Raw genomic sequence first — 13,453 nt, 5'->3', positions numbered from 1 at the left:
TATATATATATATATATATATATATATATAAAGTGATGTAAGTTATTTTTAACTTTGTATTCTTTCAGCCAATTACATTTGCTCTTCCACTCATTCCCATTCACTCTCTCTTTCCCTCATGGTAGGTCACTCTTTCTTTCACCAAAACTGCCATTTATTCCCTTTTACCATAATTCCTAGTTCACTCAGTTCCCAGCCTATTCATTGTCTTTCATTCTCATTCATTCATACTACATTGCATCCCTTTGCTACTAGCCTACTGATATTTTTCAGCTAATCTGCTTCCTGTACATCTTCCTCCCCTACGTGGTTACTTATTTGGCATGGGGCCCCAGGTTCCTACACATGGCAGGGTAATCCTGGGGAGGTTTGTCATGTCAAGGTTCTGTCAGGGTGCAGAATACTATCCTGACAGTTTTTAAGTCAACGTCTGGGCGTGGTGAGAAACTTGGGCAATTTTACTATTGATTATTGTTTAATTGCTGGGTGGCTGAATTGCCATTCTTTGCATTGCTCTGCGCATTTCGAATACTTTCTGTGTGAAAGATGTATAAGCTTTATAATTTTGCTCTTCTATGATGAACAGATGTTCACATCCCCAGAACAGAGCTAATAGCACAGATTGGTCCCCTTCTCAGGGGAGAAGAACATCTCCCCTGAGAAGGGGACCAATCTGTGCTATTAGCTCTGTTCTGGGGATGTCATATATTATACATTCATATAGAATGTGTGCCCAGTCTTCACTTTCGCCACAGGTGCAGTTTGGGTCATCGGTCAGGCCTAAGGAGGTTAGTCTCGCCTTTAGGGAGCCGTGACCTGTCAATATAAATGTTGTAAAAAGTCCAGGGGCATACCACTTAGGTGGCTTTGGGCTAACCATTGACACCCGTGGCAGAAACCGTTTGGTAACCAGACCTCTGGTTACCTGCTCCCACTTTGTTTGCCATAGCTCGTGGAGCTTTGTGGCTATTCTTTTTCTTTCATCATTGAAGGTGTTGGCTGTGTCAAGGGCTATCCCCAGAAATTCTGTGGGTATGCCCTTTTTAAATCTATAATATAAGCCTCTTTTGGCTACTTCCAGGTAAAGTGGGAGAGTTCCGGCCAGCAACTGTAGTGCAGGTGTGCTTACTGTGCGACATGCTCTGGTAATAGTGAGTAGTATTGTCCTTTGTATCGATTCTAATTTATCCCTATTTCTTACTATGGCCGAGCGGATGAACCACGCACCGGCTCCATAGGTGATAACAGGTAGGAACATTGCACGGTATATGATTGCCAGGGTCTTTCTTTTGAGTCCCCAGTCTGCTCGACTGATCCTGGCAATCATACCTGCATAATTTCTCACTTTTTTCGCCAAGTAGATCAAATGGGGATAAAAAGTTAATTTTGAATCAAAGACCACTCCAAGATATTTTAGTTCTGTTACCATTTTTATAGTGGTTGTGTTAATTTTGATTTGTGGACGTCTTCTTATGTCCAAATTGCCTTTTAGAAGTATTTGTTTGGTTTTTTCAGGCGATATTTTGAGCATGTGCATTTGTGCCAACTCCTGCAGCTGCAAGAGGGCGGCATTTGATATTTGCTCTACAACCACTCGTGAGTTACCTTTTACAAGGAAAATCATGTCATCTGCAAAGGCCAGGCTTTCCACGGAGCCCAGATCCAAAGCCAGAAATTCGCCAAGGATTGAACTCTGCGGGCAGCCTTTATTCACAGGGCGTGTCAATTCCTGGAACCTTGTGCGTACTGAGACACTTCTGTCTGTAAGGTAGCTGTTTATTACCTTATAGAAGTTTTGTGGGGCATTTGCCTGGCGAAGTCTCCTAAGGACACTAGGCCACCAGAGTGAGTCAAATGCCCCAGCAAAGTCAACGGAGATTGCCAGCACATATTTCTCCTCTGTGTTTTTAACTGTTGTCAGTAGGTGGTGCATGGCATCCTCCGTAGAATTGCCCTGCTTAAAACCGTACTGATTGTTGGAATGCAAACCTGCTTCTGTGTAATATTGAGCTAATCTGCTATATATTAGTCTTTCATATATTTTCCCTAGTACAGGGAGTAGGGCTATTGGTCTATATGATTTGGGATCAGTAGGGAGTTTTTCAGGGTTTTTGAGGATTAATCTTAACACAGTTTGTTTCCATATTTTTTGGGAATATACCTTCTGTCATACAGTTATTATATAGTGCTATTAATTCCGCTAATTTTTTGATAATCTCAACCTCTAAGAGGCCAAAACCTGGGCATTTATTGTTTTTGGTATTAGATAGTGCTATTTCTAAGTCTTGTATAGTGAACAGAGGTTCAATATTAGCAATGTTTTCTTTTATGTCTAGCTGGGTGGGGGAATGATTTCCAGTTTCAGTCTGAAGGATACTGTCTAGGATGTTATTTACAGAATCCACCCAACACAGGGTTGGGGTTCCATCTGGTTTGACAGTAGTTTCTAAGACATCTCCTCTTGGCAGCTTGTTGGTCACTATTCTGTAGACAACTCCCCAGGGGTTATTGTTTCCAGTAGTTCCCACCAAGTGCCTCCAGCATTCCTTTTTCTTGTCTTATGCAGGTGATTATCCCATTGCGTTATGCAGTGGGATAATCACCTCCTTATCTCACAGGAAAATTCCTGTATATCATTGACAGAACTCCATAAGTTGTCCTAGCCGCCTTTTTCGGCTGATCAGAGAACAACATGTTGGAGTGTAAAATTGACCCCAAGTCTCTTTCATTCTCTTCCTCCGTGAGCGTAGTACCATGCAATTGGTATGTTATTCTGTCTGCAGTATAACATACCAATTGCGTGGTAACACACTCATAATGATAGTATTCAAGGAAAACCACTGCCACAATAGACAATAAGCTTGTTACACCTTCCTCAATGTCGTTAATAAATATTGGAAACAACAATGGGTCCAGCACTGAACCCTGGGGAACTCCATTAATAACATTAGTACAAGAAGGGTAGTGCCCGTTTATATCCACTCTCCCTTTTCTGCCACTCAACCATTCCTTTATCATAGTACTAACCTGCTCATAATGTCAAACTGCTCCAATTTGTACAGCGGTCTTTCACGCGGAACAGTCTCAAATGCTACTGAAATCAATTTTATCATAATTATTTTTTTTTCATCCAGTTCCTTTGTTACTGTGTTATTGTAGTTAAAGAACTTGATGCAAAAGCCTTGTAATATAATAATACAATATATGGATGTGATGAAAGTAATAAGAATTAGGCGCTGCTGCGAAACGCACCAAGCAAAATGGGAAAAACTCTCTCTGGAGATTTCAGAATGGACGTGTAAATTTTTTTGTGGGTGATGTATTCACCAAAACGTTTGACAACCACTAATAAAAATTTATAAAAATGATTACAGTATGTATATCATATAAATATATTCCATAACTAACTTTTAGCATCCGTGATTTTATGTATTCGGTATAAAAGATGAATGGGTATATAGTAATAGATTTATTTCGAAAGAGGATAAGAGAACATATTGGAATGTTGTTTATTGCATCTGCAATATTGAGATGACGAATTTCTCGTGAATTCTATGTTAACTGTTTTCAAGAACGGGAAATCTTTCGCAATAGGCAGGAGCCTTTGCAATGTTGAAGAAAAAGGAAGTGGGGCATTTATAGGTTGTGTGGGAGACCAAGCAGCTGAGAAAATAAGGATGTAAGTTTCTTGAAAAGCTTGACATTTATATTTAGTACGAACAACTGGAAAATTTCTTGTGATTAATACAAAAAAGTATTCGCATTTTAGATAATAAAGCGAGCCATATAAAGTGCTATTGTTATAAAAGGTATGGGATGGGATAATTTCATCTGTTTTTCCAATTATATAGCCATCTCAAATGTGAGTGATATCAGATATTCAAGAGTTCCCTCTGGAGGATTCACCCTACGGTTAATCGAGTACTTGCACGTGTCTATGTAAATAAATGCATGAAATGGCCAAATTAATCATTATGCGGCGACTGTTTCCATGCCTATCAGTTAAGAAAAACATCTCTTTATGTACCAAATATAACTTTGTATATCGTTAATTAGGGATGAATTCATAGCAGTGTTGTAAAACGAGCGCATCAAATTTATTTTAAAAATCAGAAAAACAGGTTTGAAGAATGGTTTAAAAATAAAGAAATATGAAATTTTACAAATATAAAAAAATTCTTCGTAAACCAAAACATTATAATGTATCTCCAATACATAAGGGCAGTTCTAAGAGTGAAGTGGGAAATAACCGGCCGGTTAGTCTAACTTCAGTAGTAGGGGAAACCATGGAGGCAACGATCAAGGGTGGAATTTAGGATCATTTAGATAGAAATGGTATTCTTAAGGATCCTCAGCATGGTTTTGTAAAGGGGAAATCATGTTTAACTAATGGGGTTAGCTATTTTTACAGGGTCACTCAAGAGCTGGACGTTGGGAATAAAATCCCAACTTCGGCTGACAGAGTACGTTGGAATCTCGTACGGGAGACACCAATGGATGATTATAAAAGGCAAAAAACAATAAATTAAGTATTTTGTTATCAGATAAACGTTTTTGTAAATAGAATAAGATTAATAGACCTATTGTTCAATATTTATTACTGCATATAAAAATTTTATAAAAATATACGCAATCTTTTTTTACTAGAAATTTAGTGTTTGAATGTTAATCCCTTCCTCCTTAAAATTGGAGGTGGGTTACAGCAATACGGTTGCCATATTTGAATTCAGCAACGTCAGATCTTGAAAGATCACCCTGAATTTTAACAGGGAGCGAAAAAAATGTTCTTTTTTTCCCAACTAGTGTTAAATAACTTTATATTTTTCAGATCACATTTATCGTAATGTGTTTTGGTTACACAGAAGGAGCATTTTTTTTTCTAAGTATGGTAACAATCATCGATGAAGTGAGTACTCTCCTTAGAAAGCAACACAGTTTAACTTTTCTGTTTAATAAAGTTGGAATGGCAGCAAACAGTTGGCACAAACGCTATATGAAATTAAAATTAAAATTTTTCTGATATTTTTAATACAGAAACACGAGAACTTCTTAATATTTCTATAATAGGGTGAACCACAAATCATGCTACAGTTTGAATTGCAAATGACTTGTATTATTAAATCCGGTTTTTTTTAATATTTTCTCAATTGAAGACTATTAAATTGAATTTTGTTTGCCATGACTTCTTGGGGTTTTCCGGAAAGAACTAAAACGTTGTCGGTTTATTTTAAACACGTCCATCTTTTATTTTATATTTTACGACATATTTTAAACTCAACTCGATTGCATTATGCCTGCCCAATGAGAATTCAAGAAAGAATATCATCGAATTTTGCCCACAGTTCATTGAACAATTCCTGAGCCAGTATATCCTGGATCCTCTTTACCCATTTTCTACACTGTACTCGCTAACTGCTTCTTTCCTCTCCAGTGGAGCATTGCAGCATAAGACCATTGGCCAAAAGGCATTTGTCTACCCTAGTCAATCATTTCAGATCATACCAACACGTAACCAGCAGATCCTTTCTTCGACTCTCTCAATCTTTATGTCATTCGCAAATTTTTACGTCTTGCATTCATCCCTTCATTGATGTCATTTATGAAAATCAGAAACAACAGTGGTCCAAGAACTGATCCCTGCTGAGTCCACTCCTGATGTTACACTAATCTGCAGAATATTAGTAAATGAATATCTATATATATGAAATAATAAATAGATAATCCTCCTGTCCCCCCGCCTCCATATCTCTTTTACAGACAGGTCCGTAGGTTGAGACTCCGCAGATCGGAGTTGCTGTTCCAACACAAATCACAGATGTTCGATGGGATTGATGTCTGAGGAATTTGAAGGCCAGGGTAATACCTGGAAGTCTTCCTCATGTTCCGCGAACGAGTCTCGAACAATCCAGGCGGTGTGGCATGGCACATTATCCTGCTGAAAGACGGCACTGCCAGAGAGGAAGACCTTTGCCATGAAAGGGTGTATCTAGTCAGCAGTGATATTTAGGTAGGTGGTAGATGTCAGAGTGCCCGGCACAAGGATGACTGGACTCATGGTATCCCAAGAGAACATCACTAAAAGCACAACACCACCGCCACCTGCGGCTTGTTTTCGTCCCACGGTGCATCCAGGCGCAAATCACTTCCCCAAGTAAACGACGAACACATACTTTATACACATGGTGCAGTGGGGGGATATTCATGTGTTGTTTGGCGGACCCCAGGGTTTCCCCCATTAGCCGCTATTACTCCTTGTGTTGAGGCTCACGCCAAGACCGGCCATTTGTATGTAGCGTGTTGGGTGTGTAAATGTTATGATGTGTTCGTTTCTGTTGTTATGTAGTCGGCCTGTGCATGGCTCTTAGCAAGTGGGAAGCAGCAACACCTGGTCACAGCATCTCACCCCCATCCCCGCCACGTGGAGGCGGCCAGGATCTACTACCTTCATGCTAGTCTATACCGGAACAAAGTTCCATGATAGGCAAAGTTAGGAGAAAAGGAAAATGGAAAAAAAAAAAAAATAGCTGGAAAAGTTAGGGTGGTGGGGAAGGAAAGAAGTGCAGCGGGGGGGTCAGAGAAGAGACCCGCCGTAATAAAAGGAAGTTAAGAGAAATTGAGAGAAAAAAAAATAGAGGTGGAGGCAATTTGCAGCCTTTGTAGAAGCCACATGTCGTGGTGCAATCCTATCCTAATTTATGATTAGCAATTCCTATCCTGTGAGCAGGATTAGGAGATGTCGAGGCGCATCCTCAATAGATCCTTCAGCTTCAAGGGTAGCTCTTCCAACGTTGAAGATTTCTTTGGCACTCCCATCGTTTGATAGGAAATCCTCTTAGAGCAAAGGCATATCAGAACTCTACAACGGACCAGGAGAAGGTTCGGTAGTTTCAGTAAACCTTAATTTCATTGTTAGATAAGTATCCAATGCATGGCACAGCTGAAGCACTAGAGTCAAACTACATACTATACACACTATTTACGATTTCTAACACAGTAGGTTCGTCACTCCAATCAATAAGGATTTAATTTCCATCACGATGTATCACCTCAAGTTCGTGAGACAAAATGCAAGAAGTAGCAGTTGAAGCTTCTTTGAAATATTGAAGTACAATATATTAATCAAAACTTTCTGGATAGCAGTTCTTTAGAAAGTCTGCAAAGAGGATGTCAGTCTTTGATCAAGTCTTCAGAAATAATGTCAGTCCTTGTTCAAGTCTTCAGAGATAATGTCAGTCCTTGTTCAAGTCTTTCTCTTGATTCGGATTCAGGCTATCTCAGGGCAGCAACTCTCGTTTCCTCTCGTCGTTTAAATGCTCGTGTTGCAAATAAGTTAAAAGCTTCAAATGCATCTTGCGTTTGGATCAGAAAAGGCTTATTCTCCCTGTCGTAAGAACCAGTAATGAGTTGTAGTTCATTCCGTAAGTCGGTATAATAGTGACACTTCAAAAGGATATGATCTGCGTCCTCTTCACCTCCACAGAGACAAAGAGGGGAAGGAGACAGTCCAAGTTTATACAGCTTGCTATTGAGGCTGCCGTGACCTGACAAAAGGTATGTTCCATATAGTCCAGGAGCAAACCACAATAGTTTCTTTTTCCTGAACTCCCTTACATTCGGCAAATACTCTCTTGTCACCTTTCCTGTCTCCGATACAGACCAGTCAGCCTGCCACTTATTAACATAAATAGTGCGCAATTTTTCCTTTTCAGTTGTTATTGGAACATTCAGGTCAAGTTCCATGTTATCAAGAGAAGTAGGATGTACCTTTTTCAGGTGGTATCTCAAATATCTATACTGGACCTCATATTGTATTGGCATCCTTCCTGTCAGGAGCTGTAAAGCTGCAGTAGAAATTTTCCTACAAGCTCTGGATAACATAAGAAGGGCAGCACGCTGTGCTTGCAATAGCTGTTTGGCAATGGCATACTTGGTTGCCCTATAACCCCAGGCGCCAGCACCATATGTGATAATGAGCAGAAATATACAGTTATAATACAATCTCAGTGAGTGACCTTTAAGGCCCCACTCTTGTCGTGTTACTTGTCTCAATCTAGATAGTAATGACTTGCATTTTTCTTTAATGTATTTTTCAGGGGTATAAAACTCAAACCATCATCCAGAATAATTCCCAAGTATTTTTTTGGTTGAACTGTATTTAATAGCTTGTCCTTTATATTTTATTTGAGGGGGACGGCCTCTGTCTAACCTGCCTTTAAGCAACATCTGGGACGTTTTGCTTGTAGATAACTGGAGTTTATGTTCGTCAGACCACCCAGACAGCTCCTGCAGTACCCGGTTGGCAACATCTTCAAGAGACTTCCTGGAGTTTCCTTGGACCATGATGGTTAGGTCGTCTGCATATGAGATCATGGTTGTTGCATCAAAATGTTTATTTAACCAGGAGTCGAACACTAAGTTCCAGCACAGGGGCCCAAGAATAGACCCCTGTGGGCATCCTCTGGTAACTTTTCTTGACACTTGTATGGGCATCCTCTGGTAACTTTTCTTGACACTTGTATGGAACCACTCTTAATAACAAGCGAGCGCTGCGAAAAGTAACTCATCAGCAACCGGTATACAGGTGAAAACACTTCGGCCTCCCGGAACCTCTCCAGGGCACTTTGCCACCAAAGGGTGTCAAAGGCCCCTTTGAAGTCCACAAAGAGACCGAGCAGATATTTAGTCGTGGTTTCCCGCTGTATTTCTAAAAGAGAAGCAATGGCATCTTCGGTTCCTCTACCGTTTGTAAAACCGAACTGTACTGGCGAAGAGAGTCCTTTCATAACATAGGTAGTCAGAAGTCGACTCGCAATAACTTTTTCAAGAGCCTTGCCCATAACTGGGAGCAAGGCAATAGGTCTATATGACAGCGGATCAGATTCTGGCTTCTTTGGATTTTTGAGAAGAATTTTTAAGTTAGCAACTTTCCAAATTGCAGGGAAAATATCTTGATTAAGACAAGAGTTGAATAATGTTGCAATAACTACAGGAACCGTTTTCCATACGCGCTTGAGCACTTCCACTTCAATGCCATCAAGTCCAGGACATTTGCCCGAACGCATGGACTGGATAGCAATATCAATCTCCTCAAAGGTAAAAGGGGGTTCAATAGGCGAGCCCGAGTAACAAGCGTTTTTCACTCTGATGTCTATCTGTTTTGGATCCGTGCATTCTTCTTCTTCTTGATAAGTAATAACATCTAGGATCCTATTCATGGTGGGTACCCAAGATATGGTTTCTTAATCATCAGTAGTTGTAACCGCTGCAAACACTTCACCTGTTGGAATTTTATTGTTTATTAATCTGTAGACGAGACCCCAGGGGGAACTGTTTCCCTGGGTGCTCACTAGTTGCTCCCACGAAGCTTTTTTCCTCTTGTAGATTTCCCGGTGATAGTTTCTACGGGCTTGTTTGTATCTGTTTTGCAAAAGTACAACCTCCAAAGTGGGACGAGATCTGTCTCTCTTCGCTTTCTGGAAATCTCTTCTTGCCTGTTTTGTCAATGATTTTAATTGTGTCAATTCTGGGGACCACCACGGCACATGGTAGGGCTTCCTTTTCCTGTATCTCATGGACTGCCTACAAGCAGTAATAATTATGTTTTGAACTACTCGTGCCTGTTCATCTGCAGTGAGAGTAGTCAATTTTTCTATTTGGTCTTGTGTAAAGGAGTCTTTAAGTGAGGAATCAAATTTATCCCACTTTGCTTTCTTTGTGTGAAATCTTGGTATGTTGGTAGGATCAAATCTGGATCGCCTTTGATCACAGTTAAGTTGAAATGTCATGATGTTATGAACGCTGGTAGACCAACTAGTGTAGAACTTCCAGTTGGAAAGTCTCGGACTAATAGCAGAGGATGCGAGAGTAATGTCGATGTGAGAAGAACCCATAGGTGTCACACACGTTGGTGGATGGCCAAGGGTGTTTAATATAGTTAAGCGGTGAGATAAGATTAGGTCTTCCATTAATTCACCCTTTTAATTTGTAGTTGCAGCACTCCACAGAGTAAACTCAGCATTTGCATCCATCATCACAATAAAGTTCTTCCCACGTAGAATATTAAGTGTCATATCCAGGTAGTCCACAAATGGTTGTATAGAGTCTCTGTGTTGGGAGCATTGACAGTATAATGAGATAGTGTAGACTTGGCCAAACTGGCCCTCCAAACACACACACACAGCATGGGTGGAGCAGAGACTGGGAATTCTTGTAACTGTGAGACTTGGATCTAAGACGATAATTGCAGCCCAGATCTGACAACGGGTATTTCCACCTGTTCTAACCGTAACTGGATTAGATTGTACTATTCTATAGCGAATGGGAAGACCCTTTAGAAGACCCTTATGTGAATAGAGCTCTTGAAGAGCCATAACTTGAATAAAATGTTCTTGCCACACTTTTGTTAAGTCATTTGTGACTGCAAGGGATTGTTGGTAATTTAGCTGCAAAAACCTGATTTCTGTTGATTGTGAAGTACTAGAATTAATACCTGATGTTGTGTTTCTATCCATAGAATGTCTTTGAACGAACAGCATCTACAGCTTTTAAGTACTCTTGGCATTTGGGATCTCTGAATGAGTGGGCGCATTTTTACTTTCGCTTCTTACAGTTTGGACATTCAGCTGGTTTCTCCTTATTTGGGCAATCTATAAAGTTGTGACCGGTTAGACCACAGTGCCCACAAGTTTGTGCTTCTTGATGACATGATCTTACGGAGTGGCCATATCCCAGGCATTTATAGCACCTGGGAACTATGGTATAATCCTTAACCGTGTGAGATGACCACCCTAGATAAATTCTATGAGCAGACAAGAGAATCTTGCGAATCGTACCAGTAACTTCTAGAATCCAATTTATGTTGGACTTATTAGGTTTTGGCTTAGTTGCAAATCGAGACTTAATTTGCTCTTTTACATCCTCAAGCGTAAAATCACAGTCTTTTAAATTTTTCTCATAGATATCTTCTATTATATCCTCAATCTTGGAGTCTTTGTGAACATCATAAATCGCAATAGTTGGGCCCAACTTTCTGGGCAATTCAGGTTTTAACCTACACTCTTGTAATTTGACACAGTTTTTGATTTTTTCAAGATCTTGAGGGGTCGCAGTTTCAGTTAATACCCCGTTTGCCCGAATTTTCCGCATGCATTTAATTTTGACATCCTTTATGCCTGAGGTTAATTTAGCTTTAATCTCTTGTTTTACCTCCTCACTTGTAGCACAGGTGCTGCATTCCTTCGCCTTAATCAGAATTACGTGTTGCTGCTGTGTATGTTTACCCGCTATTGATCTTACGGTCTGAGTCGGAGTGTATAGCTGCCTGGCTTGTGCACATGTTAAAGATGGCTGAGAGAAACCAGGATGAGAATCCTTAGGTGTTTTATAATTCTTTTGTATTTTATTCAGCTGGAATTCTTTTTCATCCAGCTTAGTTTTAAGGCGTTCGTTCTCCATGATCACATTGATTAGTATCTGCTCCATGGCAGACCAGATGTCTTGTATTTCAGTGGTTACTTGTTTTGTTAGCCTGCCCCCTTCAGAAAGAATGGTAGAGAGGCCAGTTCTTAAGGAGAAAACTTGTTCCATATGCACTCCTAGCGTTAAGTTGGATTGAGACTGGTCAAGGACAGAAACAGAATCTCCTAGGGCAGAGGAACTAAGATCCACTGAAGGCTGGGGCAATGCCTTCTCCAAGGGTGTGGGTAAGTTTTTGGGTTCTAGGCTAGAAATTTCCATTGTCGGTTCTTTACGAGTGGAAGCAGTCACTTTGGTCACATTATCACTTCCAGCAACAATCTGTGCAGAGGAAAGTAATGGTGGGATATCATCCAAGGATTCATTTTGATGGTCCGATTCCATTTTATATTAATGGTTCTTGAATTTAGTTGAGCTTAAGATTTTTTTTTTTTTTTTTTTTAGATTTTAATGGTATCTATAGCTGAGTTATAGGTTTTAATTATCCTCATTACCCTTAATTATTATAAAAGAATTATAAACAACGATATTCAAGTAATACAGATGATACTATATTCAGGCTTGAGAATGTTGGCTCCCTTCAGTTGGGCAAGTTCCGCCAATCAGGTTGAGGCCTTAGGGTCACATGACCATACAACAACAAAGGCTTTTGTTTTTATTCGTCGAAGAAGAAGCAATGGCTGCCTCCAGGTAACATAATTATTTTAGTCACTAATTCATACACATGGTGCAACAGGAAATGCAATTCATTGGACCAGGCGACCTTCTTCCAATCACTCAAGGTCCAGTTTCGATGTTCGCTTGTCCATTGTAGGCGCCGTCGCCGGTGAACCGTGGTTAGCATGGACACTCGGAGTGGCCTGCGGTTACGTAGCCCCATTTTCAGCAGGGCTCGGTGTACTGTGTGTTGTGACACATTACTCCCGTCATCAGTATTCCAATTACCGATGAGTTGCGCCACATTCGCCCTTTTTTGCCACGTACCATCCGGGAGAGCCTTCGCTAACTTCGAGCATCGATGAGCCCTGGTCGTCCAACACCTTGCTGGTGGTTCGTGGGTTCCCTCCTCGGACAACTTTCGGTAGGTACTGACCATAGCTGACCGTGAGCATCCCACCAGCCGTGCCGTTTCGGATATGCTCTGACCGTCTGCGCAAGTAGCACAGTGGTATCTGTGTTACTTGCGGAGTGGAGAGGACGGTATCGTCACCGTCCTCCCCACACCGGGTGGAAAAGGCCCGGGCTCGAACTTTTTTCACTCCGTAACTGAGTTAGTCGTTCTCAGGCGTAGATAGCAAGGTTTTTCCCCCCAGAAACTGGGGTTTTCGTCCAGCAAAACAGACAAATCGACCATAGAACACACGCAATTAACAGACATAAGACACACAGCACGGCAGATGGCTTTAATTATTCGGGTGGCCTAAAAATAATAGTTTGTGGTTTTTTTTTTTTTTTTTTTTTTTTGGATATGCTCTGACCCAGTCGTCTGGCCATTTCAATTTGGCCTTTGTCAAACTCGCTTAAGTCCGCTGCCATTCCCATCTGAAGAACAAGAATAACACTGATTAATGGAGCTCAGTATCAGGTGTTTTTTATACGGTGTCCCAACCCCCTCCGCACGTGCCGTTGTTCACCTCCAGTTGCTTCGATTTGCATAACGACTCGCTGGTTATAATGTTTTGGCTCATCGGTGTATATATCAGCGAAAATTATAAGTTGCATTTTTATGTCCGTAATCAGCACAAAACGTATACTGGACCTCCCTTTATGTGTATATTGGAATAATCTGATCCGATCCGATCCAGGCATGTTTTTTTTTTTTTTTTTTTTTGGTAGTTGTTGGCGCATCGGCTTCTATGACCATAATGCACCTCCCAAGGTTTTTGCAGTACTTTGATCGAAGCCCGAGGCGGGATTCGAACCCGCGACCTTTGGGTTGCCAGTCCGGAAATGTGCACCTGAACTTAGGTACATAGAT

This window comes from Mastigoproctus giganteus, chromosome 8 (genome assembly GCF_048544385.1).
Source record: "Mastigoproctus giganteus isolate SK-2022 chromosome 8, ASM4854438v1, whole genome shotgun sequence".
NCBI lineage: Eukaryota > Metazoa > Arthropoda > Arachnida > Uropygi > Thelyphonidae > Mastigoproctus > Mastigoproctus giganteus.
Note: the sequence above shows the minus strand (reverse complement) of the source record.